General features: G+C 43.2%; 1 protein-coding gene across 1 annotated transcript in view; it reads right to left on the bottom strand.

Annotated features, from left to right (window-relative positions):
* The window catches only part of Fyn (FYN proto-oncogene, Src family tyrosine kinase), a 215,799-nt gene that overhangs the window by 170,692 nt on the left and 25,165 nt on the right, over positions 1-19,942 (bottom strand). Inside the window, exon 2 of the mRNA XM_023722326.1 lies at positions 14,702-14,741. The gene's annotated coding sequence lies outside the window, so the exon portion shown is untranslated. The remainder of the gene's footprint in view (positions 1-14,701; positions 14,742-19,942) is intronic.

Genomic DNA, 19,942 nt, shown 5'->3' on the forward strand with positions numbered 1-19,942 from the left:
ATGGTCCTAGAACTGCTGCTTTAAAAAAAAAAAAAGTAGTATGACATAATAACTCATGCCTTGATGAAGATGAAGGTAAACAATTATGCAAGTTGACACAACTTTTTCCCTTGGAAAAAAAATAAAAGATAAAAGATACAAAAACAAAACTTACTTCTTGAGTAGCTGTCTGGGACAACCAGTCTGCCATACTAGTACCAAGTGACTGGTCTGTGTGAAATTTACTACTACATATTTTGTTTTCCTATTACTATCATACATATAATTGTTTCTTAAACTTAAGTTTACAGCTGTTGGTTACTAATATACTAAAATATATCAACTGGCTTGAATCTAGTCTCATGACCTTAATTTCTATAGCTTTACTAAATTCATTTAGTCTTTTTAGCAGTTGCTTTATGCATTCCCTAGAACTTGTCTATATAACCTATCATACTGCCTGTGAATAAAGACAGCTACTTCTTCCTGTCCAATCTTGGTAACTTCTGCTTTTTTTCTTGCTTTACAGCCTATTTCATTAGCAAGCTGGCTCCCATCACTGCATTCTGGGCTGGCTCATGCCAGTTTTGGCTGATGTGTGGCCACAAGGAACCAAGGCCTTCAGCAGAAACGTGTTGATCCCTCCAAGCCATCTGCAGAAGACAAGAGGCCTGATTCAGAGCCTTGGACTTTAAAGATAAGACTCTGTACGTAGTCTCCTATGGTACTTAGGTACTTAGTCACCTCTCAAGATGCTGGCATTTTAGAAATTAATGAATCTTTACATTTCTGTGCTACTGGACCCTTAAGAGATCAAAGTTCTTGTCTTAGATTCAAACAGAGGCCCAGCGGGTCCAGTGGCTAGCCTAGGCAGAGAAAGTGTCTGTTCTGGGTAGTACGTGAACTGACAATGTAGAGAAAGACTTGGATTTTGAGTCTTAATAGAATAAGAAGTATTTTTACCTTTAACAGACTACAAGTCAAAAAGTCTGGGGAGATCTCAGATGTTCTGAGTATGGCCCATGTAAAGAGGATGACTGATGCTTCTATGAATATGGGCATCTTTTTCTGAACCTCTGCTTTTTCCCTATACCTGAAACAAGATTACCTGGGGTATTTTCTTGTCCATAGCTATTACTATTCACAAATAAATTTTCATCTCCTGGTTTCCTCAGTAAACATAATATGACATAATAGTACATTTTGTGCTAGGATCTCACTGAACATCTCTGGTCCTATTCATCGCCTGCTGCCAAACATGTTCACCTCAGTATCACCACAGTCTTAGAAGCTCAGAGTGGCATGTTAGAGCTCACACACACAGCCCTTAGGAATCCTAACTGATTTGTACCAAGATCTTCAAAGAATTTGGCAGAGCCAAGAAAATCACCAGCCTGTTAAGCGAGCATCTAAGCAATTTCATCCCCATGAGACAGGGGAGTCAACAAGGATGGTCCCAAATTATCAGGCATATTTCTGTTGATCAAATGTATGATTTGCATTGTTGAAACTCTGGGGTTTTTAGGAAGTTAAGTTCTTCCAATTTCCCCTCTTGTCACATAATGTCAAGCATTCTTATGTATCTATCACTTCTCCAAAATTATCATCAGTTGTCACTGCTAAAACAGAAGTTCTAAGACGTTGTACTTACTGAAGCTAGAGCTAGGACACAACCGGACAAAACAGAAACCAGACAATAAAAGAGCATCACTCACTGCTGTTGGGTGTGTACTGGGCGAAGCTAGTTTCACCAGGGAAGAGGAAGTTGGGAAGGGCAGGAACTACATATTGGCTATTGCAGAGGTGTCTTGGGAATTGTTTGACTAGCAACGTCTAGGGGTAGGTACAGCATCTTTTCACTTCTGGGGCAACCAGCTCCACAGTTGCATAGCTTGCCCAAGGTCAAATAGCTGGCTAGTGGTAGAGCAGCAATTTGAATCCAGATTGGTCTCTCTTAAGTCCACCCTTTTAATTATTTTGTTATAAAAACTATATAGCTACATTAACAAGAAAATGCCCATAATCTCATAACCCAGATAAAACTGTCAGCATTTTGGTGCAGGTTTTGTAGACTTTTCCCACACAGGCATATTACCTTCAAAATTAAGTTCATATTCCATAAATAATTTGGTATCCTCCTTTTTCCTAATCAATAATCTAAATACTTATCTAAAACATTAAGCAATTTTGATAATTCTCATTTTAACTAACATATAAATAGCCCATGGATTATCACAGTTTACATAGTGAAAACTCAATTGTGGGACACAGGTTCTTTTCAAATTTTTTCTGATAGAACATAAATGCTATTGCCAGAGCACCATTTTGCCTGCCCATAGATGTACTGTCTCCCTCAAAAGTTTTAAATGGACAGTAGGAACCCACAGATAAAGAAAAAACACAAATGAAATATCTTGTAAATGTCACCATCAGTGATCATGTTTGCCTGGAATCAAATCTGATAAACAATATTATGGCACAAAAATAAGTTTAAAAAAAAAAGCTGTGCTTCTGAGCCTCCATACACCATGTGCTTCTGATAGTTTAATGTTCTACCATCAGTGTCACAGAAACCCCAACAAAAGAAGTCACTACAATCTACATTTGGAAGAATGGATATTCTTTGAAAACATATCCCATCCCAGCAGGTTTCTACATCACAGTGGCTAGAACTTGTAAGCAGAGCCAATATGTTCACCAAGCACTGTGTGACATCTCAGGGTTAATCTGCTATTCAAGGGCTGTAGACCTGTTCCTCAAATGGATGAGCAATCCCAGCCACAACTCTGACTTCTCATCAAGCATCACTAGAGAGTGAAAGTGACAACAAGGTAAGTGTAAGCTTACTGAATTTGTAACATACAAGCATGGCTGTCATAAAAATCTCTTGTGTCTAGAGGACAATCGTCTCCAAAATACGTTCATGCCTCTTCGTGGATACCCGTTTTGAAAGCTTTATTACAATCCATGCTACCATCAGTTTGATGTGAAAACAACACACTTGCCCAGCTGGCTGCATCTGTTCCCCAGAAATGCACTAAAGATGACTGCTGATCAAGGATAGCCAAGTGAAAATGGAGAGAGCTGGGTATTTCCATGTTGGTAGGACCAACGTGGAACCTGCTCCTCAAGGACAAGGTGACTGTAGTCCATCTAGACAATCTTGTACTCTTGTCTGCAGTCTGGATTTAAAACCTCAGTCTGGTCTACCTCACACTTCAAAGGAGAGATGAACCCCATCGGAGCCCAATGACATCCTTTTCTTCTCCACTGTGCAGCTAATTCTGCATTTTGCCTTTCCCTATGTCTTATCCTCTTAAAAGTTCATGCTTCCTAATGGTAATAGCAAATGACATAATCACTCTGGAAAACACTTTGGTGTTACCCAGTCAAGTTGAGGGTGCACATACCTTGCAATCCGGAAACTGTTCCCTTGGGCACCTGTCCTAAGGGAAGTGCATCCAAATGCACTTTTTAAAAAAGTTCACTGCAGCACTGCTGAAAATAGCACAAAATGGAAATGACCCAAATATCCAGAGAGGAAAAGGGATAAATTGTGTAATATTCATAAAATAGATGACCATACAGCAGTGAAAATAAATAGATTCCACAAACAGTGCTTCATGCATCAACAGGGATGAATCTTTAAGAAATATATTGACTGAGAAAAGTGAGCTGTTCAAGAATACAGTTATAGGCAGTCCTGAGGTAAGCAAAACCAGAGTATGGGGACTGGTTAGGAGAAAAGAAAAGAGAAAAAGACTATTAAAGAAAAGCACTTGTGTTGGACAATGTTCTTAATTTGAGGAGAGAGCACTCTCAATAACAGGGCCAGGGGACATGCTAAGAGGAAAGCAAGCAGAACTGTGGCTCACTGCCTCAAATTTGACTTATGGGTTAAACATCAAGTGGAATGAAGGCTGCCAAAAATTTACTCACAAACAGGCCCCTCAGACAGTAGTTTGGGCTTTTTCTCTCAAAAGAGAATAAAGAATAATTATATTTCCAACAGATAACAAGAACTAGTTCCTGAACAGAAGCAATTTTACTTTGTTGGCGATATGGCTTGTGTCTTGAAGCAGTCACAGGTGGGGCTTTTTCAGAGATGGCTGGATCTAGAGAGTGTGTGACACTGGGATAGATTCATAGTGCACTGCTAGGATCAGGGACACTAGGATTCAAGGTGTGAAGGTCACCTGCCCTAAGTAGCCTGGGGAAGATATAAGGGAGAGAAAGAGCTGTGGTTGCCCCCTTGATTTGCTACCTTCTGCCTACCACAAACTCTTTCCCCTCTGCCATCCTGCACCCCCAGCCAACTATGGCTGGCTCTACAACAGCCAAATGAACCTTTCTCCCTTAACTATGGACGTTGGGTGCTTTGTCTCAGCAATGAGAAAAGTTAACTAAGACAACTGGGTATGAAATGCTTGTTTCTTAAGGCTTTTTCCCTGAGACCACATTATGCAGTGTTTATTGTTAAATAGTACCATCTGAAAAAAAAAAAAAGGAGCCTAATTGAATCTTTTTCTTGGCCACTATAAAAACAGAATAATGAAAAAGTTATGTGATTACCTAGTAGCCAATACCAATTAATATCAAACAAAGGAAATACCAAATATTATAGTAAATGTCTAAAGATTTTTGTTTTGCCAGCTGATGGGCCACCTGTGAAAGTATGCTTCCCACCTCACCACTGATCACCACAGCAACTCGTAAGTCATTTTTTGATAATTTGAGGCCGTTCAAAACTCTCCTATCGGGGCTGGGAAGATAGCTCAGGGGCTGGGGAGATAGCTCATAAGTGCTTGTCTGGCAAGCACAAGGTCCTCAGTTTGATCCCTGGTACCACAAAAAAAAATTCTTATCACTGAATTTATTTTTTTACAATAAGCAACATGTGGATGTATGTCAAGTTCTCTTGTAAAGAAAAAAAGTTTTTTTTTCCCCTTTATTTGATAGCAATATAATAGGAAAAGGGATAGCCAATTTATTTTTTTAATTACTGCTTTTCCAAAATAGACTAGTTTTTAGGTTATTCTAAAGAAGGACAAAATCTTTCCCACACAAAGGTTTTGCTTATTTGTTTTAAGTCACCACAGCACTAAATGTTGACATTAAACAACGGGTAAAATGTTACACAGAAAGCAATCTTTGCTCTGGCCTATTTGTCTGTCACCTGTCATCTGTCTGAATCCACTCCCCATCAAAGTTGGAAGTCGTCCAATCCCTGACTGGCCCTGCTCCCCAAAAAGGACTAAAACAAGAGTTGGTAACAGCTCATCGCTGCCCTCCTCAATGGCACCTTTTCACCCAACTCCGAGTCAGTTCCCTTCCCAGCTTCCCAGCATACTCTCTTTCTCAGGCACTCATCACACTGTCAGTGTCACACCTGATGGCCCCCTGCTTCTCCCGCAGCCTCTATCACATATTTCTGCAGTGCCATAATCAGGACTTATGCGAATTGCGGGCCCACCCACTCCTCATGGACCGCCATGATGGACCACTATGACCACCTGCTTTGCACTGCCCCACACTGGACTCTATAAGCACCTTGTTTCCTTGGCAGTCTCCTGTGGAGAACGAATGCAAATGGACAAATTATCCCTTCTGTTAACACATATGATCCACACATCTCACTTTCGTTCTGTTTACTTTGCATGCTGATTGTCTTCAATAGCGACACACTGCACAATTTTTTGGAGACCCCTACAACTTCTAGGAAACAGCTATGTTCGCCTGATGGGCCTGCTCTTCATACCACACATAAGTCACAAAAGAGGCCCGGTCTTTAGTAGAGGTGTCCCCTTAAAATGAAGATTCATATCTGAATATAGAATTTCAGGCCCTTTTTAAAAATAAAAATCATCAACTGGTTAAATTTCAGGTGTGTAACAGGAGGTGAGACTAAGGGCTTCGACCTGCTGACACCAGTGAGGACATCCAGATGCTTCACTCTCAAAGCAGCCGCTAAGCAAGCGTGCTGCCAACTCTCCCTTTCTATATTACTGCCCCATTTCAGGTGAGGCTCACAGGCCTGTTAGAGTGAGAAGATCATAGATACAAAACTTGATGTTAGCAAAGCACATGATAGCCACTCAGAAGCATAGCTAATGAAGACGGGAAATCCTGAGCCAGGGGTGATTTGGTTTGGTGGACCCAGGCTGCACCAGACAGGCACAACAAGGTCAGGGCAAGGACAGCTGGTCCTGGGGACAGGGTTTTGCACACTGTTCTCTGATTAATGTTTTAATCAAGATATCCTTCTAGAGGTAGGGGACAGATGATTGATTGAAGAATAAAGATTTCAGAAGATTTAAATAGGAGCTGGTGTGGTGGCACATGCCTACAATCTCAGTACTCTGAAAATAAGACAAGAGAATAGCAAGTTCAAGCTCAGCTCAGGCAATTTAGAATTGAGAATCTGTCTCACAATAGGAAAATAAAAGGCCCTGCATGTAGCTGAGTGTGAAGGTCCTGGGTTCAATCCCTAGTACTAACACTGGTGATGCAGGGTGTCAGTAGGCTAGAACAACAGTCACAGCTGACTAAAATACACTAAAACAAAACCTTAAAAACTTGAGAGAGAGAGAGAGAGAGAGAGAGAGAGAGAGAGAGAGAGAGAGAGCTTTTAATTGTAAGATGCCTTGGGTGTGTTTATATGTGCATACACAGGACACTGTCACCAGCTGTGTTATACCTGTCTGTCTGCTGGGCTGGACAACACACCATGCTCAGCAGGTCTGCCAGTAATCCCTCCTGGACTCTGGGTGGATAAGGCTCTAGGTCAGAGATGCTCAAAATCCTATCAAATGTATGACTTTGACTTCTGAACAGGGCTTCCTTTCACTCTTTTGCCCAAGCTCCTGTCTTGGGTTCTAACCCTATTTTAGTTTAGCTGAGTCCACTCTTCTGGACTCAGCTCTTTGCAATGGCTTTCTGACTGCAGTTCCTGTTCACATACACTCCTCTCACAGTTATAGGACTCGTTCAGCCAGGTGATTCAGCTGCCGAACACCTGTCCACTTAGCCTGCCACCTGTAGAAGAGTGTCTCTGTTGCTCTGCCCTACTAGCTCTGTTGCTCTGCCCAAATTGTCCCATTTATTACCCATTGCAGCAACCACCCAGCCCATCCATTTCTTTATTCTCTGGATCCCAATCTGGTCTCTATTCTGGATTCCAAGCTGATGATTCACCAAATTGGATATATCTTTGATCTGCAATGGTACACTAATGCAGAAAACTTGTGCATCTCATGAGCGACCTCTCGTAGCAACCGCTCACTCTGGTTTGTCTAGCCATCTCTGAAGTGTTGTCCAAGGGCCATATTACCAAAGAGACAGTGACATGAAAGGATTGTGTTCAGGAGGAAATGACCAGAATGATGGACTTCTTGACACTAGCTAAGGTAAGCAAATTGGAAGAACTACAGTTGCTGGCTGGGGGAAGGAGGATTTTCTGGCACCAAAGGGCTCATAAAACAACACAGATGCAGAGACTAATGTAGTGTACAGTGTAAAGGTCTGCAGAAACAGAAAAGACAGGGGCCAGGAGAGGAATAGCCTATCCCATCTCCACTCCTGTTTCTCTAGCCTCAGTTTCTGTCTGAGACTGAGACAATATGAGTCCTAAAACACACACACACACACACACACGCACACACACACACGCACACACACCACGACCACCACACTCTAAACGCCCATGATTTCTTTTTCTTACATTAACCTCAATCTGAGAAAGACCAGCCTGGTCTTACCTATTCTAAGACCTGCAAAAAGAGATCAGGTTTTAGATTTTCCAAGTGTCTTTTTTCAAGAAAACAAAATTAACTGAAGCAATGAGTGACATAGATTTCACATTATTAATGAAAACAGAAAATTTTAAATAGAAGATATGGTAGGAAGAAAACTACTTCTCTAGAAGATACTTACTTTCTAATCCCTAAAACCTGTAAATATCACCTTCAATGGTCAATATGTAATAATGCTAGCAATCTCAGGAGGAGCTTACCCTGGATTATCTAATGGAATCCAAAACCCACCACAGATGCCCGGATGAGAGGGATACAGGAGGAGACAAGAAGGCAGGGGCAGACTAGCACGATGTGGCCACAAGTCACGGAACACATGCAACCACCAGAAACTAGAAGAGGAAAGGATACAGTCTCCACAGCAGAACAGAAGTAGCAAGGCCCCACTGACACCCTGATTTTGGATACCTGATCTGTGAGGAAAGAAGAAATCTCTATTGTTTTATCCCACTAAGCATGCAGTAACTTGCCACAAAAACTGGAGCAAACCAGAAAAGAGGTTTTAAATAAAAGGTTGCTGTCAGTCAAAACATTAGCAGTAAGAATCTTCTTTAAAGGAAAAGGTTGAATTCCTATGTATTCTTGTGGTTCATGCTATAGTCTCAGAACTAGTGCAGCTTCACCTTTAAAAGTGATCAGGGGGGTCGGGGTGATGGCTTGGTGGAATAAGCGCTTTCCCTGACAAGCTCAAGGACCTGAGTTCAATCCCCGGTTCCACCAAAAAAAAAAAAAAAAAAAACCAGTGTTAAAAGTGATCAGGGGCAGTGACAGACATCTTTTTCTTTTTCTTTCTTTCTTTTCTTTTCTTTTTGTCTTTTAGAGACAGGATCTCTCTATGCAGTTCTGGCTGGCCTTAAGCTCACTTTGTAGTCCAGGCTGATCTCAAACTTACAACAATCCTCCTGCCTCAGCCTCCTGCAAGCTGGGATTACAGTCATGTGCCACCATGCCCAGCTGAAGGCATCTTTTAAGTCATTCTTCACATACTTTATTAATCATCTATCCTTCACACATGATATCAGCAGACAATAAGTCCATGCAAGAAATACAACCAATGACAACAACCTCTATTCAGCAGTCCTAGCAGCAGCAAAACCAATTATACAGCAACTCGCAGCTACGGGGCAAAACTTGTGTGTAACAACAGGTACAAAATAGGTAAGGGCCTGTCAAGGCTCTCTCTGTTAATGAGGGCAGCGCTGCTCTCTGCTTCCTCCTGACAACATCCAGCTCTTACCTTCAGGAGTGAGGAAGCCTGAGACGAGGAGTACAACAAAGTGCCCCTAAGGCTGGGAAGCAGCAGCAGCAGCAGCAGCAGCAGCAGCAGCAGCAGCAGCAGCAACAGCAGCAGCAGCAAGGGAACCGCCTCTCAAAGGTGCTCCCAGGCCTACTTACTGCCTGCAGACAGCCATCCCTAGCATTCATGCTCCGCCCTCCACCAGGGATCGCCTCACAGCACCAGCTTAAAAGATGTTTGCCTTTTAGAGTTCTGACTATTACTTCTTGATAAAAAAATGATTGCTACTTTTAAAACCGCAAGTAAGGGAAAAGTCCTTTCAAATTCAGAGAAGACAAAACGAAAGACAAGGGTAAAACTGCCAGTTAAGCTGCCCGAGGCTAACAACAACACAGATCAGGTCTTCCGTGCTGCAGTGGCAGAGGGCATCCACTGTGGAGTGGAGGAGAAGGGTGGGCCAAGGCTGAGCAGTGCTTCGAGGCCTGCTCACTTCCTAGATGTCAGTCCTTGGGCAAATCCATTCACTTCTCTTGAGCAGCACTGTCCTAGAGCAGACGGTGGCGGCTAGAAGACATGTGGCCAGGCACAGTGAGTGGGTCCCCCGCTGGTGTTCGTTAATGTTTAAGGAATGAATGGAGGGGCTTTTTCACCCAGGACTAAACAATCTACTCCTAATTTTTCTGTTTTCTTGAATCACAAAGGTAACTTCTTTTTATCTGTTGCTTATTTGGTTTTTATTAATATCAGTCTAAGTTTATAATGTCTCAAGAGGGACATTTATTATCTTGGAAAATTTGAATTGGCAGAAGAATGTTTTTTTTTTTCTTAGACAGCAGCATTTTTACAATCCAGAGATTTATGTAAAAAAAAAAGTTGGTCAGTTATTATGGGTGAGGCATGACAACTATTTTTTGATCCAGAACTAAAAATGTTTGTCTTTGAGTCTAAATCAAAATTCTAAGTACACTTCTTCCTTCTAAATTCACACATACACTCTTTCTTTTTCTGCCCAACCCTTTTTCTGATCCCCAGTAACTAGGAAAGTGGACCGTGTGAAATGTGACCCTCATTGAGTGACACAGTGAGGCTGAGTCCTTCCCTTGCCTGATCACCAGCAGAGGCTCCCTCGGGGTGTGAGCTGGGGGCTGGGGGCACGGCAGAGTGTGAGCAGACTTGGCCTCCTACAGTCCCTGGGGCTGGCAGCCATGGGCACACACCGCAGGGAGGCTGGGAGACGACGCCTACCTGCACGTGGGAGCTACTGTCTGCAGCCCGCCTCACTACAGACATTATAAGTACTAGGCGGCCCTCAATTGCACTCAGGAAGCCAGAATGCCACATCCTTCCTCCTCGTCACTCCCTCCGCTGCCTCCCCAAAGCACACCGAGAGGGGTGCATTCTCACTCCAAAGCCCTCCTCCAGCTGCGCTGGAGACACATCCCCACTATGCTACCATCAACGACTTGAAGCCTTTGGACAACATACACAAGCACTGCTGACCTTCTGATTCCAGGAAACCCTATACTCCCAACTACAGAAAAAGCAGGCGTGAATTAATTTTTCTAGCTCTCAAGAAGTAGGGTGGGACTCGCGTACACGGGGCTTTAAAGCTTGACTCCAGATGCAGCCTTGCAATGGTTTAGAACTCGATTCCTTTTTCCCATAAGACTGTTAGCTACATAATAAGAATGTAAGTTATTTTTGTAATTTTGCTCGGGATTTAAGAGCAAAGCACACTGGAAATTGGAAGGACTACCATGTATATTCTCAATGTCTAGACTAACACACTGCACAGGATTCACTGAAAACAATTCTAAAGTAGAAGGAATTTTTCTATGGACCTTTCTGTTTGAATGACAACTTTTGTTTTGGAAGGCCTCTGTGTCTATCAAGCAAACAGTTGTGTTTGTGGCCTGAGTGCCGCTGCGTAAACCCCCAGGACGGTTGGAACAGTAATATGGGAATTGTCTCCCTGAAACTACAGAAATGTCAGGGCCATTCTCACGGCAGGCACTAACATACTCTTCAGCACATTAGACAAAGGCAATCTAGGGCACAGGAAAGCCAACCCTCTCTCCTCGGCCTTTGTCAGTAGTTATCACCAAAGGAGTTGTTACTTTCATTGAATCCATTTAAATCATGATATGTGTTTATATATAGAGTAACTCAATTTAATCAGCTTGTTTACATTAAAAAGTACATTTTTATTCTGCTAGATCCCGATTACATGTTCTTCAAAATTTGGGTGAGTATGGATTTTACTTATAAAGACATAACTTGTACGTCTGAAGCAGTGATTTATAGAAATCATCAACTTAAGAGTTCTAGGAGATTCAGTGTCAAAAAAGATTGTAATATTGCCTTTGTACTTTAAAGGCTTTTGCCTCCTTTATCTTTGGCCTCTCTTTGCTTACCTGGAGTACTTCATTCTTAAGAATTATCAATTCATTTCTCTGCTTGAAACTGATGATATGGGAAGAAAGCCAGTGAATGATAGTCTTACAGTTACAGGTTATTCATAAGTATGGTTTCCATAGACAGCATCCTTCCACAGAGAAGAGAAACCATGGTTTCTGGCATGTACAGTAAGACGTTTTCACTTTGACATATGCTGCACCAAAATGGCTTTTATTGGTTCTCATTACTCTCTAATTGGATCATGTGTCCTTCATTCACGTGGCAAACATCTGCAGCCAACATTTTTAGAAGGCCTACTACGTGCCTGGCCTTCGGTTTGGCAGAGACGAGGAGTGGGATGTCACAAAGCTGCCCGTGAAGGAAGGCGCAGAGCTGTCACACAGACATCACACAAGTGATCACACCACGGTGATGACAGCTTGAAGAGCACACCACTGCCAGGAGCCCCATTCGGAGCAAGGGGCTCAAGGAGGATTTCTCCAGTGACAATGCCTTCACAAGACTTACTCATGAAACTTTTTGGGAAGGGTCACACAACTCTGTCACCTTGAGTACCGTATTAATTCCAAGGAAAGATGGGGTATGAGGAAGAGAAGGCCCTGGACCCAGACAGACCTTACTAGAATCCCTGCTACAACTGCAATGCTTGTGCAATTCAGGGAGGAATGTGGTTCCCACAATGATCTGTTATCATGGGTATGAATAAAATACACAAAACATTCAGTATGTGGTAGAAGTTCAATAAGCTATAGGTATTAATTTATCTTTTAATTTTAATTTTATTGATTTATTTATTTTGGTGCCAGGAATCAAACTCAGGACCTCACACTTGCCAAGCAGGCAATGTGCTGCTGAGCTATATCCCTGAGTAGGTGTTACTTTAGAATTGATGCTTAACCATGTTTGAGCTTTCGTGTCAAAATAAAGCTTATTTTCCAGAGTTCTATCTTTACAAAAATGTTGAACTAAAAGCAAAGATTTTAAAGTCCATTTACAAAACAGTGTGAGGTTTGTGACTGGGTAACAGCAACTGGCCAACTGGGTACCACTTCTTCATACAGTGGAGACATCTCCCCTTCTAGATACATCTTGTCAGATCCACAAGCATTGGCAAAAAGAAGACTTGGTGCTTGCACTCAACAGCTTTCCACCAGCATTAAAGACTTCAAATTAGAGCTTTTCAAACAGTGAACTCCTCTAAGGCAGATAAGTGTTTTTCAGGTCATTAGCTGCTTGACTAAGGGGGAGCAGGCAGAGCCCTTTAGAGGCTGCTCAAATTCACTTCGTAGTTCTAGAACGCATTTCCTACCTCTTATGTAGCTTCCCTTATTCAAGACTCCAGGTACCTACAGACACCCACAGAACAGAGCCAGTCTCAACTGCTCGGCCCTTTCCCATGCACTCTTCCCTCCCAGCTGTATCTGGAGGGCTCTGCCTGTCTTCTCTGTGCTGGCTTGGTCGGGCATTCTTCAGAGTGGAGACCAACAGCCTGTGATAGTGAACTGATTGTGTCTCCATGAGTAAGCAACTGGATCCTTTTCACTCTTTCACACCTGACTCTGCAGTGTAAGCCAATCTTATAAATCCTCATATATTTATATATCTTGTATTAAATCTTTCTCTCGTGAGCACTGACTGAATCATAGCCCTGTTTCCATTTTGGTATAAGATCCGAGTCAGAAAGAAAAATATGCGTGGCATCTGTTTCCAAGTTAAAACATGAATAATTTTCTTTGGCCCTAAAAAGGGGGCTATTCTACAGGTGAGAAAACTGAGGCTTGGAGAGGAGAAGTGATTTGTTAAGGTGTTTACTATATGTTAATGATACAACTGAAGCAAGGATTTGACTCCTCCCGCAGGGCCCTACCATGTTCACTGAATCTTCCCATTTGCCTGGCTTTGGGCTGATCCTGGAGACCCAGGTAAACCCCAGATCAGCAAATCAAGGCCAACTGTGTGGCCTAGGGAGACCCAAACATTCACTGAGTGCCACTGCCAGGTAAGCCAGCTGCTCTGTGCCATATTGCCCTGAGGTGGGTGGCTCCCGGCTGCTGTGGTCCTGGTCCACAGGAAGGGGTCACAGTGCCCAGACCTCCTATGAGGATCTCTGCAATCCATGCTAAAATCTAAGTGTGCAAGATTCAAAAAGAGCTCCTGTCGTGTCCCAATTAAAGCCTCTGTGTTTCTCTAAATCTCCCTGCTTTGGATAAGCTGAGAAGTCTGTGACTTATAGTAAATGGGTCATGTTACAAAAGCTAGGGGCTGGTATGGGCTTAAAGGTCAAGGGTTGCTTGCAATTATTCTAGAATAGTATTTCAGAGGGTATATTCCTCAATTTAGCAAAACACACGTTGGTTGCATTCAGAATGACTCTAGTTTAGGGAAAGGAACCTCTCTTGCACTCAAAATGAGAACGAGAAATAACCCAAAGTCACTAACAGTGAAATGGCAGCCCTTGAGGGGCCAGGATGAGGCTGTAACACAGAACTGTTGGAAAATTACACCCAGGCAACATGATTCGGCAGTAAAGAACTTCCTGGGTGGCCACTCAGATCTTTGCAAGCTGAGCCTTTCAGGGGGAACTCCATGCCCGGAAGATGAGACAAAGGGCAGGCAGAGAAGACCCAGCTAATGTTTGTTTGCCACAGAGTGAATGCACAGTTCCTCCACACCCCTCCTCCACAGAGCTTTCTGGATAGCACAGCCCTCATCTGAGCTCCGGAGCCCCTCTGCATCAGTCTACCAAATGGTAATATAATTAGCTGAGCACTTGTCTATCACAACCATTTTTGCCTCAGCAGCACCCAGGAATGACCTGTTTTTACAGTGGCTACAATTCCCAAGTACCAAAGTACAGCCAGGGCAGATGCAAGCACTAACCAGCTGAGAAGGAAAAAGAAAAAACAAGCTGAATGGATTAAAAGGAGACATCCCTTAGCCAGTCTACAGATAGCACGGCTTACTCCTCATTGGCCCGAAGGTTTATCAGTCACAGACATCGTCTTACTCTAGTATTTCTGGGAAAAGGGAGACATAACTTATAGCTAAAACACGTTTGTATAATTACGCAAATTGAAGCGAACTAAGACTTTCCTATTTCACACACCAGGTCCCACTTCCAACTCAACTTGTCTCTTAGAAACCCACAGACTCAACCCTAATCCCAAATTAAAAGCAAACTTCATCCTGGTTTCCAACTGGAAATACTTTCTAATTCACAAAACAAAGGCCTCCAGCACAAAACTTGTCAACTTACTTTTTCCACATCTAGATCAGCATCCTGCCTCTTCAGAAAACTGTAGAAGGAAAAAAAAAATAGTAAGATATCAAAAGAGAATCAGGCACTCTGCTTGAAAACCACCCACAGATCACCACCACAGAATTTCCATTTGTTACAGACAATCAATTTACCCACAAATTTTTTCTTCTTCACACAATGGTTGCTAAGTCACAGTTGCCACAAACACCTGCCTGAAACTGCAAAGAACTGGTCCTGTACCACAAAGGAAGTCAGCATGAGATTTTAACTTTCAGAAGTCAGGAAAGATGAGGACAAAAGCCTTGAGTGTGTTCAGACGTGGAAGCGCACACACACACAAACCCCTCTTCTTCAGATTGTATATAAGTCATCTATTTGAAAGGCACATTAAAAACTGAATCTTCCAAGATATCACTCCACTTTCCCCTTGGCTTCAATGTCCCTCGAGCCCCTAGTCCATATCTGTTCCACTTCCTGTCTTAATGTTGAGCCAGTTTCTTGAACAGCCTCTGTTTCCCATCAGCTAGGACTCCTGGTTTGCCAATCCACAGCCTATGCCAACGTGTCTACAGAACCCTAGCCCCAGGATAACCTTAGAACCTTATGCTCATCCTTGGCAAGGCAGAGTGCTGCTTCAGGTGACATCCGTGCCACTCCACACTAACCTTTAAAGTGCCAGGGGTGAGATGGCAGATTTCTAGTTCATTCATGTACTTGGGTTGCAAACTGCCAATATTATAACACCTCATTTATTATTTGCAATTTTAGTCCACCTGAATACAGTTTCAGTATTAATAAAGACAACAATAAAAATGGTTGAATGGAATTATGTTGACAGGACTTTAGGAAAGAACACATAGGGTTTTTGTTGAGGAACATGAAGTAGAAAAAGACACAAATAACTTATCATTAAACTTTCTCAACATAATTTTGAGAGCTCTTCAACTTTCTCAACATAATTTTCATCATATTTCTTCCTGGTCCATGGTTTAAAACACCCGCAACATAAATTATTATTCCCATCAAGAACATCCTTGCCACACTTGCAAAAGAGAATTTTACACTGTGTGAAAAGATGCACATTTACCACTAATATATTTATTCTGTTTAATCAAAGATGACTCAGAATGAAGGAAATAAAAAAATGGCCATGGGGAAGAGAATTACAAACTCATATACCACTCTCCACAGATGAGCATTCAAATCATGAATTCACCACAGGTGAGCAGGAGACACTCCAAGGAGGCTGAGGAGAGAGTGTACTAACCTGCATGCCCCTGTTGCTGCACCTTAGCAACCCCACTACCCATCACTTCTGGTTCCTGAGAAATGCCAGCCTGCCCAAACTAAGCAGACATCATGACACGCACCTTTTCTTCGGTTAACTTGCTGAGAATCTAGATGTTGTTGTGATAGAGAATATGGGAAAGATCTTTGTCCAAAATTTTAACTTGCCTCCCTATAATTAAAGAAATTTGAAACTATGAGAACTTCTCCCAGTGGGGACACATTTGCAGAAGTCTGATTTGCATTCTTAAACACATTCACAGAGGTTTAGGGAAGTTGTTTTGATTGGAGGGTAATAACAAACTGTATCCTACTGGCAAGGTGAAAGATTCCTTCACTGGCTATGGAAAGAGCTCTTGGAGAACCATTACCCTTTTCCGGTTTTGAAAGGAAATGCAGTACCTCTCTCCTGCACAGGGCACAAGTGCAACAACTTAGGGTGCCCAAGGTCCAACAGACTCTGGAGGAAGGAGGCTGCCCTCTCTAGCACCTTAGCACCTGATACCAACGGGAGCCCCTTTAGAGCCCATGGCACACTGCTGCCCAAAGCGCTATCTATGCATCCAAATATCCAGTACCATCCCATTTCTTTTTTAGGCATACCAAACAGATGGAGTTAGCCAACAAAGACAACACATGCATCATTGTGTAACCATAAACCAAAAGAATGATGTCACAGCTTTTAACTTCAAAGACTCCCAAGCAACATGGCACCATAGCACCAGCTCCACTGTTTCAAAGAGGATAAGGATGGATAAAAAGAGCCACATCAAAATAAAATTCACATAGCAACACATTTAGAGTGAAGAGTGGTATTTGCCTTTAAGACCATGCTTTTCTTCCTTAAATAAAAGCTGTGTCTGCTGGGCACAGTAGCCCATATCTGTAATCTCAGCACTTTGGGAGGCTGAGGCAAAAGGATTACAAATTCAAGCCCAGCCCAGACAACTTAGTGATGTAGTGAGATCCTGCCTCAAAATAAAAAGGCACCAATTGTAAAGGCTTGGGGTTCCATTCCCAGTACTGCAGGGGGTAGGAGGGAGGCTGTGTTTCTGAAAAGCCAAGAATAAGTTAAGTTTTGGTACCACATGCTTAAGTGAAACAGATACTTTTTATTTAAGTGACATTCTTCTTAAAAATCATTTAAAAATTTGAACACTTATCCTAATTTATTTTTATTCTAAACCTGATTTTTTTAAAATCAAATTTTTAGGTGTCATTTCTAAAATCAAATTTTTAGGGACCTTGTCACTCCCCTGTGTGGGCAGTGTGTACAGATGTAGATCCACATATGAATCATGCAGGTACTGTCGCTGCCTACAGATTCGTCTGTGAGCTTGGGGGCAACAGAGCCTTTTCTACTCCATGATTCTTCCTGCTGAACTAGTGCTGATGTTCTGACAAATACAACTAACGTGACCTGGATGCTCCCCTAGGAAAGGCTGATTATAAAAGCTGCAAATGTCTTCACTGACTGCAGGAATGGGAGGCAAAGAGTAAGACCTGCACCAAAAAGAACTACTCCCAGCTTTGGATCAGATCAAGCCTCCATCCTCAGGAGAATACACAAATACTCTAAAAATAAACCCAAGCAGTCCCCAAGACGGAATCCGTCCTCTGCAGAGCTGACCCTCCAGCCCTCCCCCCGCTCCCCACCCTGCTCTGGAGTGCCCACAGCACATCACACGAGAACCTGACAGCAGGACAGCAGAGGTGGGTGTACCCAGGACACAGTGCAAGCACGGGCCACAGGCTCAGTGAATGGCAGGAGGCCTGGTAGTGCTTCCGGGAAGAGGTGGTGGAGAGGATGTAAGCAAGCTGCAGGGAGCAACGTGAGAAACCGAGGCACGGCCAGATGGGAGAGGAGGAATATGCCCTGAGAAGTCAGCCAGGGTTAGAAGCACACATTTGTGCCAGACCCATGGCATCTTCAATATATTTCTATCTCAGAGAGGGGCAGGAAAGACATGCAGCTCCAGCAAGTGTTTGGCACTGGGCTGGACACTGTCACTCTAACTGCACCGACCCCCTGCTGGCTGTTTAATTCCCCCTAATCAGCCCTCAGAACCCAGTTCACAGCCTGCCCACTCTTAGCCTTTGCTCACACCTCTCCACAGAACCAGCTTTCCTCTCTGCTGCATTCGTACTGCACTTAATGCCAGGGCTGTTCCACTGTTTCCCTGATGGACTGCCAGCTGCACCGTGGCCAGGAGGGCACAGAGCACAGTGCCTGACACAGGCAGGGAATCTCTGCTGAGATGACAAAGGGATGGCAAGGATGCTGACAGAGTAACTAAAGAAACCACACCAAATTCTAGATTATGAGGGTGTGTGTGTGTATGTGCGCGCGTGTGTGTTGGTCACAGGAGCAGGGAGTAAGTATATAAATCCAGAGCACTGACCACACCTCACACATTGCACACACTCAACCACAAGATAACCTTCCTCTTTACATGTAGTCTTGGGTCTTTAGCTTTAAAAATAATTGAAACAGACCCAATGTGGAGAGGTCGCTACCATTTTAATATTAATCAATGACTCTTGTTATTCAAAAACTGTATTTAAGAAACTGAAATGCATTACATGAGAGTCATGACCATATTTAATACTTGATGTCATAGACTTAAGGCTCATAAGGAAACCAAGAACTAAATCATCACTTGGGTTTTTGTTTATTTTTAAAATGGGAGCTTGAGATAAAACTAAGGTATGCCTTTCTTTTGTCACAGTATCTTCTCTGTCCCAAAGTCAACCCTTTTTGCTACTTGTCAAAGATGTAAACTATTCATTGACCTGCCACAAAAAGCAGCTGTGCAGACCTGGACACGCAACACATCTGCACACAGTTACGTCTGAGGGGCTTCTTTCTGCTCCAGCGACCATCACTCTGTTCAGTCATAGCTGAAGTGGGGACCTCAGAACTGTGCGTCGTGGGATGTCAGTCACGACTAAAGATAAAATAACCCCTGGACAGCAGCTTCCCCACCAAGACCATCAACAGGGACAAGTGTTCCTTCAGTTATTCTTAACTTAGGATCCAGAGCACAAAAAACACCAGGCAGGGCCAGACTCTGCTATAATTCCAAAGAAAGCTGAGACACATACAGAGTATACAGAGAGGCTCCTCAATGCTCTCTTGCACAGGGGTGGCCCTGGCTCCCTGCCTGGAGCCCAGGAACAGGCCACTTTCACAGTGGTCTCCCCAGGCCTGCACAGCTGCAGACAGACACGCAGTGTGTGGACCGTCCCTGCTCGAGTCACTACGATCCCCTGTGTGCTCAACAGCTGGGCCAGCGGCAGGGAGAAGACCAATTCAGACAAGGCCCTTTGTTGTGGGGTATTTCTGCACCCCATTTCCCCAGAAAAAGGTTATTTTCCTCTAGCCATTCATTCTGGCTTCAAACTAACTCATTTTTCTGGATGTCCAAATCTTCTGAAAAGGTTAAGGATGGTGCCACCTCAGGGGCATCTTCAGCACATCTCACCAAGGAGAAAGAATGTGCTCTGACAGAGCACATTACAGTAACAGGGTGGGGAACACACTCCTGTCTCTGGCACAGGAAGGGTGGCACAGGACCTAGCCAGTGCTATACGTGCTCAATCTCACTTATTTTATATAAAACACTCTCTTTGGCTCCTTCAAAATGTAATAGATGCTGATTTAAAATTTATGAGACATGAAACCCACATTATGCTGGAGCTTTTCCCTTCTGGCCAGGCCTTCCTGCCCATAGAAATGTTAACACTGCCTGCAGTCTCACCTTTCGCACCACGGTGGGCAGCACTCAGAGCTTCTGTTGTAGGCAACCAGAAAGGCAAGGATCCCAAACAAGAATAATGGACCTAGCACTATGGACTCCAGGGTTCATCCAATTAAGGGGCAAAATATAGCCTCTAATCTCTAATGCTGCCATTGTTACAGACGATGAAGTACTCTCTCTCTCCTTTTTT

Source organism: Octodon degus, unplaced genomic scaffold (genome assembly GCF_000260255.1).
Source record: "Octodon degus isolate 3935 unplaced genomic scaffold, OctDeg1.0 scaffold00090, whole genome shotgun sequence".
Taxonomy (NCBI): Eukaryota; Metazoa; Chordata; class Mammalia; order Rodentia; family Octodontidae; genus Octodon; species Octodon degus.